At 35.5% G+C, this 19,586-nt stretch overlaps 1 protein-coding gene and 1 long non-coding RNA gene across 4 annotated transcripts in view; one reads left to right on the top strand and one right to left on the bottom strand.

Annotated features, from left to right (window-relative positions):
* The window catches only part of LOC135839250 (slit homolog 3 protein), a 660,297-nt gene that overhangs the window by 503,036 nt on the left and 137,675 nt on the right, over nucleotides 1-19,586 (top strand). The gene's annotated exons all lie outside the window — the stretch shown is intronic.
* Nucleotides 14,886-17,878, bottom strand: LOC135839223 (uncharacterized). The gene is made up of 2 exons (XR_010557562.1): nucleotides 17,648-17,878; nucleotides 14,886-15,424 (listed from the first exon to the last, which is right to left on the bottom strand). It is a non-coding gene; the product is annotated as an uncharacterized LOC135839223 (long non-coding RNA).

Below are 19,586 nucleotides of genomic sequence, written 5' to 3'. Positions count from 1 at the left end.
TCGAAATTTCAGGAAAGGGGGGGTCCCCAAAAAAGGGTGGGGGTGTGGATCTGAAATTTTTCACGCGCAAGTTTCTCCATCGTACCCACCTTCCATGCTGATATCAACTCGAACGCTTTTGGTGACCATTTCACCCCCCTTAGGCGCCTATATACTTTATGTATTTTTCAGGAAACCCCTCTTTTTTGAATGGCTGTGGTTCCGCCCCCCTTGAACATACAAGGAAAGTTGATACATCATTAGATCGGAAATTTGACGTAGATTATTTTATGTTCTATATATTTTTCGCTAGAATGCAATGCGGCCGAGAAAATCGCGAAAAACTGATTTTGGGGGCACAAATGTGGGTCTGGGGGGCGAAGCACCGAGCGGATTTCGGGGGGGTTTTAGTATGTCATTTACGACACCATCCTGAGCATTTTGGCGCAAAAAAAAATTTTCCCCTAATTTATTCCAGGTGAAATTCCTATTTGACTGTATTACTACCCAAAACCCCCCCAAAAAAGGCTCCTGGAAGATTGAATTCGATGAGATTCTTTTATTTCATGCACAATAAATAAAATGAACATCAAAAATTCACAATGGAAGTTTAATTAATAAAAAAATGAAAAAGGTGTTTTTGAGAATTGACAATATGTGTTAAAAATGAATGTAATTCCAAAAATTGACCACGCCAGTTGAAAATATTTAAAAAACCATCATTTTTGGACTTTTTGCCGCAGTATTAACAAAAAAAAATTTCACCTTCCTCACTCCCATTTAATTACTATGGGCATCTATCCCGCTCACAAAAACCGGCATCTATCCCGAAATGATGGGTCAGATTGCAAGGTCAATTTTCATACCAGAATTGAAACAAATTTTTGTAAATTTGCTTGAGTATGTTAGTTCAAGGTATATACTTATGCGTGAGATACTTACATGCAGTTTTGAAACACTTTTTCTGGAGAAAAAATGCGTTTCAAAAATTATGTGAAAAAAGTATCACTGGTTTTAGCTACATAAATTTTTTCATTCGCGTATCAAACCAGGTTAACAATAACCGTCACAGATGAAAACTTTAACACAAACTATGTTCACCTTAAGGTATAATCTGTGCTAATCAGTTTTCAGAAAGAGTTGATAGGGAGCGATTGGTGACCTCACCGGCATCTAACCCGCAACCACCCTATGTATAAAAAAAAGACGCTCTTTCCAATGGCGCAAATCTCAACTTCCTATCTCAAATCAAATAATTTATTGCTGTAAGGGACCGCAAGCGGCATTTACTAGTCATATTACAATATATATTATTACATGGTATTGCCTATTGAGCTACTCTACAACATTAAAAATACAATAAAATGAAATGGATAGAAACAAAACAATAAGATAAAGTAATGGATACATATAACTAATTAAATAGGGTTAGAGTTTAGGAACTCATCTACATCATAAAATGACCTTTTTAGTAGCCATTTATAAAGAGCTTTTTTAAATAGCTTTGTGTTATGAATATCTCTGATTTGTGGAGGGAGACTATTAAAGATTTTGACTGCCATAGTATCTATTCCTTCCCTGTTCACTTTAGTACTCATTTGATCAGCAAAGATTGAGTTTACCCCTCTAGTATTATAGGTGTGGGTCAGTACTGAAGGCTGAATAATATTTTTTTTTATCATTAGTGATACCTGTAGTATACCTATATAGGGATGGTGTTGTAACAATTTTTTCATCAATTAAGGTTTGTCTACAGGATTGGGTAGGGGCTAAATTAAACATTGTCCTGATAATTCTTTTTTGGATAAGGAATATCCTATCTAGAAGGGTTTTGTTTCCTCCCCAGAATGCAAGTCCATATGACATATCAGAGTAAAACAATCCATAGTGGGCTACTTTTAGTGTGGGAATGGATGCTGTTTTCTTCAATTGATATAGAAGGTAGTTGTAAGATGATAGTTTGTTTGAGAGCTTATTTACATGGTTAGTCCACTTCAAGTTAGTTTCCACAGTAATGCCCAAGAATTTTGCAGTTTCCCGGAATTCTGTTAAAAGGGAATTTCTAGAATTGTCCAAAGTGTGCTGTATGCCAGAGGTGAAGGGGACTACTACAGTTTTCTTTAAGTTCAAGGCCATTTTATTCATTTCGAACCATGAGGTGAGATCAGTTAGTGCCTCTTTAAGGATAGAGATTTGGTTATTTTTATCTACTTTCAGGAAATCGACCCCAAAGTTGAGGGGTAGGGCCAAAATCAACTCAAAATTCATTTTTTTTTATTTTTTATGATTTTGGCAGTAAAAAATAACCTAATTTGCATGCAAGCACTTATCAAGCCCCATTCGTGTATTTCACTTCATAAAAACTTGTTAATTCATTAATTTTTTAAAAGAAGAAAAAGTAGAATGAATTTCATTTTCAGTGAAAAATCTGCTTGGAAAAATATTAAAATTAAAAGAACAACTGAAAAAAATTTAAAAAAAATTGTTGGCTAAGGGGGGGATTTGAACTCATCCCCATGCCTCACCCCACACTTCTACAAAAAAATAACTCTAAATTCGGATTCTACGACCTTGAAAACATATTATTCGACATATTACACAATCATGTGTGAAAAAATTGAAATTTTCTCCTCCCCACGCTTCACCCCCCACTCCCACAAAAAAAATAACTGCAGATTCGGATTCTACGACCCCGAAAACATATATCAATCGACATATTACACAATAATGTGGAAAAAATTTGAAATTCTCCCCTCCCCACGCCTCACCCCTCATTTCTATATAAAAAAAATAACTCCAGATTCGGATTCTACTACCTCGAAAACGTATCATTCTGATAGAGTGAGATCTGGCATAACTTGATAAGAGGGAAATTATCTGAATTCCTGTTTACGTGATTGAGTTAAGAAATATTCCCTTAGTTAGGGAATATTAACCTTGCCCAGGATAGCTCAATACTTGGAGAGGTTTCAGTCATACCATCTACCCTTCACAGCAATAATCTCCGATCACCAATAAAACTCATACTATTTACACGAAGTGATAATATGTTTATTGTTAATCAGAAATAATATTAAAAAATACACATCAAAAGGTCATAGAGTATAAAACAACTATAGGGTCATTTTATAATAAATAAAAGCTCTGGCTTTCCATTTTACGACGCGCGTTAATAAATTAGAGTATAATTAATATACTTTAATGGAAAATAGGCGGTAATTACATACCCTGTGAAACTGTACACAATTTCGGAATAAATGGTGACTTACTCACCAGGCACACATACTGTCCACGTTTTCTGCCTCTTTCAGGGGGGCTCACTAATACTAGGCCCATCGGCAGAAATGAATTACACGAAGTACCTTTTCGGACGAGAAGTATTCCCAATGACCGGCAGGATCGGAGAAATACCCAGAGTAGAACGCGATTAAATTCGATCAATTATATTAATCACGAAAACGAGAAACATTTTAACCACTCAGAGTGGGCAATTCCTGAATAAAAGGGGATGAGTGTCCCACTAGGGGGACCTCATTCGCTCGCATCTACATAAATACGCTTTTTGACCAAGAACCAGCTTAAGCGTCGCCGAATCCGAGATCAAGTTCAGTTGGAAATGCAACTTACTGGAAAAATACAACTAGTTTGGCTCGTGGCCATGTTGCTCTATTTATAGTCGTAGGTGCATCGTTCGATGCGCTTGCCGCGGATATCAATGACATTGAATTGTCATAAAAACGTAGTAGTAGGAGTAGTGATGTAGTAGGAGTTATCACATCCATACTTGCAGTTTAAGGGAGTTATTCTATTAATCCTCGCTAGGGTGATGATTAATTTAATCATCGCTAAGGCGATGAAGGCATATTTCCTCATATCAATTCTACATATTACACATTGATGAAGTCGAATCCTAATTAAGTAGGTATCAATGTTCACTTTTCTGACTTACCCCATAGCACTAATTTAGGGGGTAAGTCAGAACAAACGATATAAATAATGAATCATTGAAAATTAAATAAAATTTGAATACTTACTTGGGGTTTTACATTATTGTTTTAGAAATACTTTCACCTATAATATCATTTTTACTGACCATTTCTTCTGAGGTAAAAAGCAGTTTGAAAAATACTGGTTACAATTTGAAATCAAATTCAAAACAGCAACTAAGAAAGAACCAATCAAAAGCCTGTAAAATGAAACTGGGTCGCGAAAATTTTTATGTTGTGATGAAGTAGTGGTAGTACCCTCAAGTTACCCCTGGGTAGCGCTTCGGCAGATATAAGCCTCTAAGAGCTAAAGCAGTTTTTCTGACTTACCCCGAATTCTGACTTCCCCCGATGCACCTTGCCTAAAGTTCGAATGAATAGACACCTGCTTAAAGTAGTACATAGAAACAAGATTTCTTTACGATGGAAATTTAATCAATTTTCAAGGATCCGCTAATTATCGATTTATAATTTTTGTAGCCTAATTTATGTTCGGTTTATTATACCCTAGCAATAGGTATAATGGAAAGGAAATAGTGCTGAGCCCATAAAGATCTATTACGCAACAGTTATTGAAATTTAATTGGGTAATTTTCAAAGTTTGGGTAATCAGCAATCGATACAATGTTTATGGCATGATTGATAATTCAAAAAAGTCTCCAAGATACAATAAATCGTCTACAGAGGTGGATCACTGAAAAAGGACTGAGATTTTCACCTGAAAAAACGGTCATTATTAACTTTCATCGCAAACGTGGACCCATACAGAGTATCAACCTTCAAATCTACAATACTGAAATCACAAGTACTCCTGTTCACAAATTTCTTGGACTTTACCTAGATGAACGTATGAACTGGAAGACTCACCTCAACTATGTTAAACAGAGAGGAAACAATGCTATCAACATTCTAAAAAAACTCAGTCACACCAGATGGGGTGCAGACAGATGGGCATTATTACGAATATATACAAGCCACCTCCAGTCCATTATTGACTACGGATCAATTATCTATAATTCAGCTGCCAAATCAGACCTAGATAAACTAAATTCCATCAGAAATCATGCTCTTCGTCTCTGTGTAGGTGCTTTCCGCACAAGCCCCATCTCAAAACTTATCACAGAAATAGGCACCACCAGTCTGCAAGAAAGGAGAAACTACCTTGCTCTGAAATACTATCTCAAGATTGCCATGAACCCACACCATCTGAATTACTTCAAGATTTTCCATTCAAGCCTTGAAAGCCAGTACTCTACTTACAAACCATTTGGAAATCACACTAGAGAACTGCTTGCCTCCTGCAATATTGATTCTGCCAACTTGAATGCTATCAAAGAAAAAACTCAATTGTACAAAAACATCATACCACCAAATCCAGTTACCTCATATCGCTTAAGCAGGAGAGAAGAAGTAATTTTAGCTAGAATCCGCATAGGCCACACCACATTCACACACAGCTCACTCTTCTCAGAAAAATCTCTGAAAAAATGCCCAACCTGTGATACAGATGTAACCATTCAACATATACTGGACTCATGCATACTATACAAATCAAAAGTAGAAAATATACTAGGCAGTGACTTTAAATATGCTCATCTAAAAGCTGATAATGAAAATCTGTGCCAGAAATTGTTCATTTTTCTAAAAGAGTCTAACTTATTCAATGATATTTAAACACATTATTTTTTCCTTAGTGCTTTTTCTCAAATTTTTTCAATGTTATTTTTCTTTTGCATGTTATATATTTCCTATTTATTTTTTCATGTTATATTTGTTGTTATATTGTTGAATGTAGGTATTTGTAATCATCTGTGTAAAATGAATTAATATTTGTAATCTGTGTCAAAAACAGCAGACGCAAAAAAGCCTAAGTTGCTGGGCGTCTCTAAATAAAAATTTATTCATCATGATTGATAATATATAAGTACGATGAACGCTTTGTAAAAATTAACATTTTGTTTTGCGTATACAATCAGACGTGTTGCATTAAAGTTTGAACTCGAGTTTAGTGAGTTCAGGTACGTTGGAATAATTTTCGGTCAAACTTGAAAGAAATTTTAAGTGGTTTTTAAAATTCAAGGTAAACAAGATTCATAGATGGAAAGAAGAGCAAACGCGAAGTTGATAAGCAAATAGTCTATACATTTGTCGCATTGCAATACACGTGGTGTCTCACAAATTTCACTTACCCAGCTGTATTTTCAAAAATTAGAGAATCATGATGAACGTTGTGAAATAAGTAGTATCGGTGACTCTGCCCTTGATCAGATTCTAAAAACATTTACCTATCTTCGAGACTAAAAAAAATTTATTAATTTTTTTCTTACTCCCTCTCCTCGTGCAGGAAAGTGACGATTGTAACATTGATTATTCAAAATGCTTTCACAGATTAACGCGATTGGTGTTGTTTTAATCATCGCAAATGCAGCGTCTGGAGTCAGTGGTGACGATAAAGCGGGTAAGATGGATGTTTTCGAAATTTACGAGGAAATATAACCCCCACCCCTTCCACAAACATCATGCTCAGGTCCATTGAAAGGAACGAGCGCGGAACTTATTTGGAGTTTTTTGGTGGGGTTTCTATACTTGACTTATTTGAAAATTCGGCCCGTGTGTTAAAAAAAAATTATATTCTATAGGGAAGGGGAGATGGAATACGATTTTTTGAAATTGGTAGATAACAAGATGGTATCGAACTTGCCCAACTGAAAGTTTCTATCAAATTTTCAAAATTGAACTTTTTGAATTTTTTCTTTCCAAATTTTCAGTGATGTACTTACTTAGTCTTCCTTCTCCTGTAAACAAAAATGGATTCGCGATTTTTTGAAATTTCAAAATTTTTACAAAAATCTCCAAGATATGGACTTGATTAAAACAAAATGATTCAAAATCTTATCAAAAAGTCGGCCTGAACAACTACATAATATTGTTACCTGTCAAGTATACCAACATTAATTATTTTCCCGCGCTTACCATCTTCGTTTTTTGTTGATAATTCTACAGGCAAAAGACTGGAAACTGGCGATACAGGATCCGATGATCAATGTTTTCAGGCACTGAAAGGAAGTTTGGTAATTTGTGCAAGGAATATAGTAAACTGCTTCATTAGGGATCTAGTACGAATTACTATACTGTTTGGTAACGTGAACAAAATTGAAATGTATTGATTTTAGTCTAATATATATATGTACTTTGTGGTAGGTAAACGTTCTGTTACCTAGTACCTACATCTTTTTCCACCACACAGTATAGCAATTATTTTACTGCAATGGAGTTTGTATTAGGTACCATGCTATCATGTAAGCATGGTAGGTAAGCATTTTTACATGATATTACAAAGGTATAGCAATTGCTACTTTTTTGGATGGTTTGATTCAAGTGTATTATGATGATTCGTACCAGATCCACTCTATGGAACCAGTTTATTATGTGTATTTTTGTAGCATAATAATTTTAGTAGGAAACTGCAAAACCCAACTTGAAATTATTTGTCACACAAAAAAAAATTATTATCTATTAAGAAATATGTACCTACCTGGTTCCTATATACTGACAAGATGAGATACGCCGATGGGACTAGAAAAAATTCATAGGTATCACCTTGGAGCTGAATTAAAAATCATGCAAAAAAAAAACAACAACAGACAAGCGAAGTCTGGTGGACCTGGCAATTCCCCATTTGCTAAACATTTTCTTTATCATCAAATAGTGAACAAAAATTCCAACTCGTACTTCTCATCCAAGCATATCTCTGTTTAATTAATTATTTTGCTTAGTAATACGAGTAGTTGTAACGATTGGGACTTGGGGGCAAACCTCGAAAAAGCGAGTTCTGAAAGTGAAACGGGAGAGCGAAGGGGGTATAGGAGCGCAGCCCTCAAGAGCGAGTTCGGAGGGAGCGAATCCTGAGAAACGAGTACGGGGTTTGGCCGCGAAACGGCCAAGGGGGCAGAGCCCCCTAGAATGACATACATGTCTATTGCCAAAATTACCATACTACATTGCAATTTTAACCATACAATTAGTTATTAGAAACTAGCAAATCCACCCGTCGCTAGCGACGGTCAAAGAATATACTTTTTGGTTGTTAAATTTTCTCTCTTCGATTTTTTACATAAGTACTTAATGTGTTGAGGAAAATATATGAAAATCATCATCCTACCCGGGGACAAAAGTTCAAACTTGGCCATACATGATCAATTGATCATGTATGACGACTTCATACATCATGATCATACCCGGGGAAAAAAGTTCAAACTTGGCCATACATGATCATGTATGGTGGATGAACTCGAGCATACATGATCATACATAAACCGAAGTTTCCATACATGCCCATGTTACAAAATTGTCCCCCACATGATCATACATGTTATATATGATCGTGTATGATCAAGTATGATTTAGTGTAACCATGATCATGTGTAAATGCGGGGATTTTTTTTAACATGAACATGTATGATCATACTTAAAATTCGAGAATGTATGAATTTTTCTAATAAAAATATTGTCAGTATAAAATATATGGGATGATTTGCTGAATGGTATAAGTACATAAGATGTGCTAAGAATGCAAGACAAATGTGGATAAATGAATTTCAGACATTTTTCCAGATTATAGACACTTTTCTAGATTATAGAATAAAATGTATGATATAAAACATGCAATTTCATACAAATGATCCATACATGAGCATGTGAGGGACAATTTTTTAGTATGATCATATTGATCATGTATGAAGTCGTCATACATTTATAATAATAATAATTTTACAATTTTGTTTGTTATTTTTCGCCATACCTTCAAGATGCTATACCTACAAGTGATGCGTTTTACTCTTCAATTAATAATATCCATTTCTTTCAGTGTAATACTGTTGTGAAAACCAAAGATTATGCATATGAACATGTTTTTCCAATCAGTAAAGGAGATAATGGCATAATTGAGCTGAAATTCAAAGTGAAAGGCAATCGAGACGCTAATCTGATTTTTTCAGAAGACAAGATCACTGCAAACTTTCATTCAGTTTATGAGATAATACTAGGTGGTTCAGCTTCAGAAGAGAAACTTTCGGCCGCGCGCTCGTACATCCGATCATCTAAAGGTGATAATAAAGGAATAAAGGTTTTTAATTTGGCAGAAGCTTTGGTGTCACCCAACGAATGGCGCGAATTCTGGGTTCAAATTAAGGGTAAAACGGTTAAAGTAGGAAGAAAGGACAAAGTCGCATTCATGCAATTGACAAGTGCAAACGATATACCAATTAAATATTACAGCGTTGCTGGTTATAGGAATGCTAATGTTTTATGGAGCCTTCCTTGTGTCAAGCAAAAAGATTTTTTGTGATGAGATTTTTGTTCACATGTGGTATTCATGTTTTAAATCACATACTACTGATGCAATTATTATGAGAAATTGACCGAATAAAAATTTTTCAAGATCAAATATTGTCTTTATTTGTGTTGGTAAAATGTAGATATTACACCCTTCTTGAATAGGTGAGGATTAATTCAAATTTATGGATCTGAAAGTTTTCACAGTCTTTGCCTCTCCCCCCCCCCCAATTGAAACACAGTAAATGAAAACCCACGTGAGTTCAATAGGCTTTTTCTCGAAAATTGTAACATTACCGAATAATGGGGTCGCTAAGAGAAAATGTTGTTGATTTTATCCGAAAAGACTTCATAAGAGTGTTTTTCGCATTTGATTTGTTTTTCAGAAAGCTATAAAAATAGTGAACTGCACCCTTGACCTAAATTTTAAATTGGGAAGTTTTATAGCAAATTTTTGAAAGCTTTTGCCCTTGCTTCGCCGGGTTCGGTTTCTTGTCTTTTTCAACATCAAAATGGAAATTTCTAAGAAAAAAAGCAAGTTTCAAAGCCAAAAACAAAAACTCGTTACAAGAAAACATTGTTTTTGTGCCTCTCGAAATACATTTTCCAAAGATTTCACCCTTGTTTTTTTAAAAATCAACTTCATTCGGGAAAAAAACATCATTCGAGTTCTGAAATTTTAATAACCAAAAAATACTCGTGAGTTCCTCAATCTTCATCATCACATGAAAAATGCATCGTTTTTATGCCTCTTGAAATACAAATTTTCAAAAGCTTTAGCCCTCGATTCGCTCGAGCCTGTTCGCTTTTCTTTTTCAAAATAAACTTCTTAAAAATATATTCAAATCCTAAAATTTTAATACCCAAAAAGTGAATTTAAAATTTCCACAAGTCATAGGAATATTATATATCAATTGGCAAAATCGATATTTTTCTTACACATCAGTCGAAAAACTTTCAGCTGCCCCCCCCCCCCACTCACAAAAACCTCAATAAGCATAAGAAATGTGACTCAGCATGATATTTGCCCCGCGCTCGCATCGGCTCTCAACGGCCCTGCGGAAGGGTCAAATCTTGACTTTAGATTCACTAATTTTGGTTGATGCTTATTGGGCAAATTTCTCGGCTACACTCGTATTTAGATGGTTATTGCGAAATTCCTGGAGTGCGAGTTCGAAAGTGAATTTTTTGACCAATTTGTAAATTCCAAAATTATGGAGAGAATAAAAAACAAAATTTTCAAAGGAGGTGTGCAACCGACAGATTTTTGAGTAAATATTGTGTTATGATCTCCCGACTCTGAACTAACGCAAACTCAACCATTGTTTGGGGGTTTCAGCGAATTTTTGAATTTTTTCAGAAATTTTAAATCATTGAAGAGAGACCGAAAATGAACTTGAACAATTCTTCAAACGATTCCCAAACAAATCGAGGGAGTTTTCACTTTCCGGACCGTGATTTCTTTTTCAGAAGATTTGATCTTTTAGTGTTTGGGAAGGGAAGGAAGATTTACGAATCGGTGAAGAATTTCTTTTGGAATTGGCACTTCTGGAATTTCTCTGTAACCGCTTGAACGGCTGAGAAGATGCCCAATCAGCACATATCAAAGTTGTAGTTTCCAAAAAATCATTTTTGACCCCTCCAGTCGAGCTACTCGAAATTTCTGGAGGAAATTGAAGAGTCCTTAGAAGCTCCAGAGTGGCCTAAAACTAACTGTGGTCGATGTGTGAGGGTCGAAGGAATTATTAGTATTGGTTCAATTTGCTCAGAAAAATTTATATTTCACGAAAAAGTTTGAAAATTCTCCTTGAAACAGAATCTTGGAATTTTCAAAAATTAGCCAAGAGTTCGAAAATGAACCTCGGGACCCGAAATTTTGTTCACGAGGGTTTCAGGACGAGCTTTATTTCGTTCAAATGGGACAGTCCTGTTTCATAACGTTCTCTTGTGGGCGTTTCTAACTGTTTTTTTTATAAATTGAAATTGATGTTGAGAGGAATAAAATTTTCAAGAATTTTTCCTACCTTCGAAATGATTTGAAAAACGGTTTTCCCTGCTCGAAATTGTTCCGTAGACCGTCATCTTGTTTCAAATGAATCGAAAAATATACTGTTTCTTTATTTTATTTAATAGAAAATGTTTTTGTTGGAATTTTTGTCGATTTGGGGTATTTTGTCCAGCCTTTGAAAACCATCTGTTCTCAGGGTCAGCTTTCATTTTTCAACCCTACAAGGAAGAATTGATTTTTTGATAGATCAAAATTGTGAATAATTATTTAAAATTTGACTTTTCTGTCTTAGAAAAAAGTTACTCAACTTTGAAGGATCATGATTTCCACAAAAAAATGCATCTGAAGCGCTCTAAATTTGGAATAAGCCTCCTAAGCCAATTTTAGGCAAAATTTAAGCTGGGCATAGTGGGCAATGAGTTTCATAAAATCAAAGCTGGAAAACTACCGAAAATGTGACTTTTTTTCATTAAAGAAGTTACATACTTATTATGTGTCCTAAATTTCAAAAATTGTTTGAATGGTTTGAAATATAAGAGTATTGAATTGAAACCGACCAGGAGAGGGGAAAAAGTCGAATGCCCCAAAATTTTGAACATCAGCACTTCCTCTATTTTCAATAACTGGGGCTCATTCTTATGTTACTCATTTTTTAAATAATCTCTTCTTTTTTGGCGTGGGAGAAGGAGCACGAAGATCAAGAAAGTTGTTTTTTTTTCTAGTTGGATTTCTCATTTTTTTGATTTTTCTTCATTCGAGGAGGAGGGGGGGATTCTTGCTTAACTTTTCTTGAACTTCAATTTCGAAAATCGAGTAAATAAATAGGCAAACTTTTCAAATCTTACTAGATCGGTTTTGCGCCAGGAGGAGTCAATTTTTTGGTCATTGTTACCAATTTCGAAAAATCGAAAAAAAGTGACTAAAAACTGATCAAATTTTTTCTGGTTTCGCTTGCACCAGGTGGAGAAGAAAATGCATATAAAAAGAGTACCTGGCAACAAAATATTGAGTGATGAGCTCCAAAATTTTTGATCATTTCAAGGCCCTCCTTCTCTCCTCACTCTCAGCTAAGGGTGGATCTCAAATGTCTTTACGTACCTATTCCTATCTTTAGGTTACCTATCGATTTCAACTTTCTAATCAAAAAAATTGTCGAATCAGCGAATTTTTACTGTTTTCAAAAATTTTGTGACAATACTTACAGAGATAAACAGAAGTTATTTAAAAAAGTTTTCCATTTTTTTTTTTGTTGATTTCTTTCTTATTGTGAGTCTCATAAAAGGAAAATCTAGTGCGCCAAAACACAGCATTTTCACTTCATTTTTTATTCGACAACTTCGACAGCTCGCAAGAAAAAACCGTTCAAATCACGACAAAGTCGGAAAGAAACTGCGTCAAGGACTATTATAGAACCTCATTCAAACTTTTTACATAAACACGATAATGTCATTCCATTGCAACGTGTAAGCTGAAAGTGCATCACAAAGATATGTAAGTACTCGTATAAATACATTCATAAAATCTCTACATTCACCTGCACCTGTCGCATTTCTCGTACCAACATTATACTACATACAAGTACCTATCAAAGCGCTCGTCTGGTTTTTGAAAATGAGCAATCAACCCTCGTGCTCAAGTTAGCGTATTCAAATTGGCGTACCGAAGTTGGACCGTGTAGTGTAAATTCGATTTAGCGCGCGAGAAAAGCTTTCTCGCATTTGCTCCGTAATAACGCCAAGTTTCACGAAGAAGAGACGAAGGAAAAGAGCTGTGAAAACTTTAGTCGAGAATAAAGAAAGAATCGACTATATAGAGAGCTTAGAGTTGCGTGAAAATCTCGCCCAGCGATAAATCCGCCTCGTGAAAGAAAAAAAAACTCTTCGCGATAGTGGAATATTATTCTGGGGCAACGACGGTCAAAGTTTTTTTTTCTTCAAAAAATGTGTTTTTTTTCATATCTTCCTCTAATTCTCTAAAGTTGTTGGAAGAATATCTCGGCGAAAGCTCGACTCTCCTGTCTGCCTCCTGCCACCGTATTGGTTCTCCATTAAGTTGGGGTTTTTTCGTTTCAGAAGCTATAATACGAATAGCTGGTACTTTACTTGTTACGCCGAGTGGAAAAATACTTTCGAGATTATAATTTTAAATGATACCGAAGCAAGTTTTTAGCCAAGGCGAAAAACTTCCTGTTGTCATTTTTCTTTCTGCTGTCGATGTCGATTCGAATATCGCGTGGCTGAGATATCTACTGCAGTTAATTAACGATGGTTTATGGCAATGAAAGAAGCGATAATTTTGTAATATTCAAGTTGCCTGGATTGTTACTCCTCTTCTGTTGCGAGTGTAGGTATCTTGTGGTAAGAAATAGAAAAGTTTCAAATGATGCTTAATGGGCTAGAAATCAAGCACACTCGAGATGTTTTAAATAATCGGCGAGATACTCGTATTGCTGCGAATTTTTAATGTTCCTAATAATGATATTTTTAAAAGGCCAATGAACCGGTAGTTTGAACTTTGGATCGTAATTTTTGACGCTGGTGGCCGTTTCAGTTGATTTGTGAGAATTTTCGCAATGTTTTCCTCGATTGGAAATTCGATATTTTTTTATCGTCTGGGAAGTTGAGTTTCTCGACGAATGAATTTCAACAATTTCATCTAATACGTTGTTGATGGTTGACGCAGACTACGAGACATCGATTCATCATCGGTTTGTGTAGGTGTCGTAATTTTTCTGAAAATAGTTAGCGACGATGATGCGAGTAAATATTTATTTTTATCGACTTTATCGTGTTATTCGTGTTTGAAAATTTGTTTTTGTAAAAGTAAACTTATGAGCATGATACGAGATGCCCGGTATTATTTATTTATTCCATGTTGTGAATTGTTTGCTTCATTACTTCGAGAAATGGCCGTAGCCCCAGATCATTGGAAATTCATGTACTTACCATACAACATCAAAAAAACAATGGAAATCACCTAACGCAATTATTCAAACTTTTATGCAGAATTGGCGAATAATTTCATTTTAAATTTCAAACTCAAATGAAAATTGTATTTTGGAAATTGAAAATTGATAAATTGAAAAATTTTTCAAAGAGAGCGCCACCATCGGAGAAGAAACAGTAACAGTAGATAATTCTAATCTGTAATATAGAATCCAGTAATCATTTCAATATTTTATTTACAAGTCCAAATTTTTCATTTTTCGAGATTTTTTTTCTGAATAGGTATGTTTTGACATTTCTCTGTAGTGGCGCCTTTCTGAAGGAAAAACGATAAAAAATTTCGAAAATCTTACCAGTCTTCAACTTCCCACAATTAACCAGTCACAGCCTTACCTCCCGAAATACATGTCGACTACGCGATATGTGGTTGGTTGATGATTGTCTGGCTTCACTTTTTCCATGTATGTACACGTTTAAATGTAAGTTTCGATCCAGTTTATTGGTACCTATCTATGTTGGCTTGTTACAATGTAAACGCATACCTATCGTTCAGCTTGTCCATCGTTTGCTACATGATAATGGAGACGACTTGAAGAACACCTATTTTATAAAAAGAATTTAACTACACATATGTAATTCTTCATGGCATTATTGAAGTTTATTTCATCATCTTATGTTTTCAATAAATCATCTACTTAATTAGAGGCTATAAATTAACTTGCTTAGTTTACAAGTTATTTTTCGGGCTTGCAAACGTTATTAAGGTGTTTTTCGGTATTCCAAAAACTAAATGTTTTACCAGAAAACTTAATTCCAGCTACTTTGTTGGAGCCAATCGTACGGACGGCATAGAGATCAACTTTGTCCTTATGTAAGAGAACTCTCTCGGCAAATTTACATAAATTCATGCTGTAACTTTTGTGATAACATTCTTTATCTTTTTCTGGGGACTTGCCGGCATCGATGCCGATGTAACATAATGTTCCAGTATCTTCTGGAACTAACGAAGTAGAATGTTTATCTAAAAGAAGCACATCATCAATTACACCAGTCAATACGTAGGTATAATGAAAGGTTCTGTTTGTTTCGACGGCCACGACGAATGGAGTGAAGCTGCATATCAGCAGTACAGCCAGTGACGAAGTGAAAATTGATAACATTATCATTATTATCTGTAATTTGAAACGAAATCTGTTAGTAATACACTGGGTTGGACTGTCTGACTCTTTTTTTGAAAAATTGGCCAGGGGTGGAAAGCTAAAAGATGAAACTTTAGCTTTAGCTTTTGGCTCTTCAAATTAATGAAACTTTCTAATGGCTAGCTTTTAGCTTCCAAAAATCATTGGCTTTCGGCTTTTATTTAGCTTTTGGCTTTCAGCTTTGGCTTTTAATATTTTCACACATTGCTATAATACGGAAAAGTACACCATGGATACTCACAAGTCACAACCACAACAAAAAAAATTTGTAGGGGTATGGGGTGGGGGGTGGGGTGAGTCAAAAATTCAAAATTTGACCATAATGACGTGTGATATGTCGAAATGTATGTTTTCGAGGGTGTAGATCACGTATCTGACAATATTTTTTTTCGTAGGGGTGAATGGTGGGGGATGAAGGGGGTGAAAAATTCTAAATTTGACCATAATAATGTGTGATATGTCGAAATGTATGTTTTTCAGGGTGTAGATGACGAATTTGACAATATTTTTTTCGTAGGGGTGAACGGTGGGGGATGAAGGGGGTGAAAACAGCGAAAAATTCAAAATTTGACTATAATGACGTGTGATATGTCAAAATGTACGTTTTCGAGGGTGTAGGAGGGGTGAAGGGTGGGGGATGAAGAATTTTCTGTTGGGGAGCCGTCAAAGTCCCAGTAATACAAAAATTTGTAACTTTTTAACAAAATTCACTATGATTGTTCACTACAATCGACTGATGGGGGTCGTTGGGTCATTTTCGGTCAAAAATGGCAATTATTGACATCTTGAAATACACTATCTCAAGTATTACCAGCCAGTGGAATTTCCCGTGCATCTACGTGAGAAAATTTGTTCTATTGGGACGTAGAATAGGTATGGAGCGCTAGTGTGCATATTGTTGAGTAGGTAACGAAAAGGTGAACAACAAACGTCGACAACCAATCACAACATTGTTTCATTCAGAAATAAATGGTTCCGATTATAGATTTACTTTATTTTTTAACATTCATCAGTAATTATCAGTGATAATAAAATTATTATCACGTATCGGAGGTTTGTTGTTCACCTTTTCATGCCTTTTCGATTTCACCGCTAGAGTTCAGCCACTCCGCGTTCTACGTTCGAATTCCAATTTGTGCAGCCGAGTAGGAGAAAAACGGGGTTTTAAGATGAATTTTATCTCTATAATTACTTTATAAAAACTGAAATCCAGTAAATTGATGGTAAGTACTTACTTTCAGTTGAATTATTTATACTTGGTACATTTTGACGTATCACACATCATTATTATCAAATTTTGAATTTTTTACCGTTTTTACCCCCTTCATCCCTCACTATTCGCCCCTACGAAAAAAATATTGTCAGATTCGTGATCTACACCCTCGAAAACATACATTTCGACATATCACACGTCATAATATTGAATTTTTGATTTCCCTCACCCCACCCCCCCACCCCATACCCCTACAAAAAAATATTGTCAAATTCGTATTCTGCGACCCCAAAAACATAAGGGAGGATATCATTTTACAATTGTTTTTGGGTTTATTGTAAGTTTTTGAATTACGCCCGTTTTGAGGGTGCTCACAGCCCACTGTGCGTTGTGCCCATTCCCTACCCATTTGATTCTGCAAATTTCTTAAAAGTTTAATTGGGAATTATGTATGTACATATTTTATCAAGGTTGAATGTAAGATTTTTGAAAATAATTGTTCGATACTACATATCTTGCATTCAACCTTGCTCATTGTCCGGATCCCCTCAGCTACTCAAATTTTGAGGAAAAAAAAGAGTAAAGTTTGGAAGATTATGAAAATGTGCGTGACGGTTGATAACCCATCAGGGTTGCGGAACGATACCAGTACCGGCAAAACCGCTTAATTTTTGGAAAAAATTTTAAAAACCGATACCTTAAGTTGACAAATGAAAAACAGATTTACAAAATACCGAATAGATTTTCAAAATTGGTGCAAATACCGAAAACCAATACCGAAATTATTTTAAAATCTGTATTTCGGTATTAATTTTTTCAGATTTTCGCTAATGAAACAATTCCAACTACAAACAAAATGAGTTCACTTATTTTAACGATCACTTTTCTTTGTTGTTTCCCTCTCATTTCATTCTCATTTTAGCGTTTACACTTCTTATACTCATAACAAATGTATTTGACTATTTCATGCATTATTTACTTACTTTATCCAGTATATTTTACTTGGGTGATGAAATCTATACTACCTACGCACTTTTTCTACCACAATTTCAGAGAAAATGATACCAAATGTGACTAATATAACAACTCTTAGTGCAACTCTTTTATGTACTTACTGTGAGTTATAAAATTCCACTTGATCGCGTACATTGTACAAATAAATTTTACGCGACAGTTATCACAGTTTAATTAATTTTGAAGGTTCGGGTAACTAGCAATCGATATTATTTTTGCAGTGCAATTTAATTTGGTTTTTTATTGTATGGACCTATTTACCAATTGCAATTGTCATTTCAATATCGTGACCTGACTACCTACAAATGGAACGTTTTGCAAACCTAGGGGAACTCATTACAAGCCACGCACACCCTTTCAATTTTATTATTATTTTTTTTTAAATGAAGGATTTTGAAAATTTGACTTTAACAGTTGCACGCTAATTAATCTCCAGTTCCCAATCAACGGAAAAACGTAATCTCTTGATTTACATACGAAACAAGAGAGCTTAAGCAGGACACCAAGAAATCGAATACAAAGTATGATAATGTACTCGTATTCTATCTCAGTGATCTCGCATCTGATGGTATCTACACGTCAGCGTCACCCATTGTAAAATGTATTTTTTGTTTTACTTTTTTTCAAAATTGTGGAAGAGTGATCGCTGAAGCGTCGCCAACCAAGCGACTTTAAAAAATCAATTAACATTCAAACTCGACAATCAGTAAAAATTGATAAGTCACTACACCTTTTCATAATTTTTCACTACTTTTTTAAATGTTTTTCCCCCTTAGTTAGGAAACTGAAGGTATTTGTGTATTGAGATGAATAGATACCCACGGTATTTGAACTGACCTAGATTATGTACCTACATACATACTCATCAGGAACTTGAATGGAATTTCAACACTTACAGTACTTGAGTAAGTATGTATTTGAAATGGGTCAGGCAAAATGTTTTTGAAAATAAATCAACTCTTCACGTTGTAATGTAGGCGCTATACTCACCTTTTGACGCCCTGAAAAACGTTCAAAGGACCTGCAAAGGAGAATTTGATTACCTCTTTTTTTTCTGGTCCCCCCCCCCAGTCTCCAACCTTCTGGCGGGGTGGGGCAAGTTTATTAAAGGAAGATCACATCATAATTTTTTACACAAGGGTTTTTAAAATACGATGCACACAAATTAATAACTGGACCTTAAGCAAATAAACATTAGAACTAACACTAAATAAAAACTTACAACTAAATGCATATCTTATCATATAGTTTTACTACACATCTTACAGAAATATAGTAATTCTATAGTTATATATATACACCCTACCAATACTCACCTTTCTGGAAAGTCAGGAGAATCGTTGGGGGTGGGCTCTTCTACCCTCTTGGTCCATGGAAGTACCCCAGCCTTTTGGAGGCTTCTTCACCCCAGTGACGGGGCCTTCATGTGTTATCGTTGGGGGCGGGCTCTTCTGCCCTCTTGATCACTGGTATGCCCCAGTCTTGGTGGCTTCTTCACCCCTGTGACAGGGCCTTCAAGGTTTCAGGTTCCTACCATGTCTTGCTTCTTTCTTCTTCCCAAAACTTTCGTATTGTGGTTCTCATATACTCCAAATGTGATGGTACAGCTACATCCAGAGGAATACTTGGTTATCAAACACCGAACCTCTGACAAGTGGTCAGCACATGCTCCGCTGTTTCTTCTGGATACCCGCATCTGCAACTTGCCTTGTTTCTTCAGTGGATGCTATGTAGAAAAGACCCAAAGCAGCCTTTATCATTGAGGGCCTGTGCAACCCAAAAGTCCAATTCGCTGTCAAGGTCCACACTCTTCCTTGCTGAAATGGTGGGGAAAAGCTTCCTCGTCCATGGTCCGTGCTCTGACTGTATCCACATCTCGTTCCATCTGTTTAAACCTCGTTCCTGAAT

The sequence above is a fragment of the Planococcus citri genome, chromosome 3 (genome assembly GCF_950023065.1).
Source record: "Planococcus citri chromosome 3, ihPlaCitr1.1, whole genome shotgun sequence".
NCBI lineage: Eukaryota > Metazoa > Arthropoda > Insecta > Hemiptera > Pseudococcidae > Planococcus > Planococcus citri.
The sequence above is the reverse complement of the archived record's forward strand: the minus strand, read 5'-3'. Positions and strand labels throughout refer to the sequence as shown.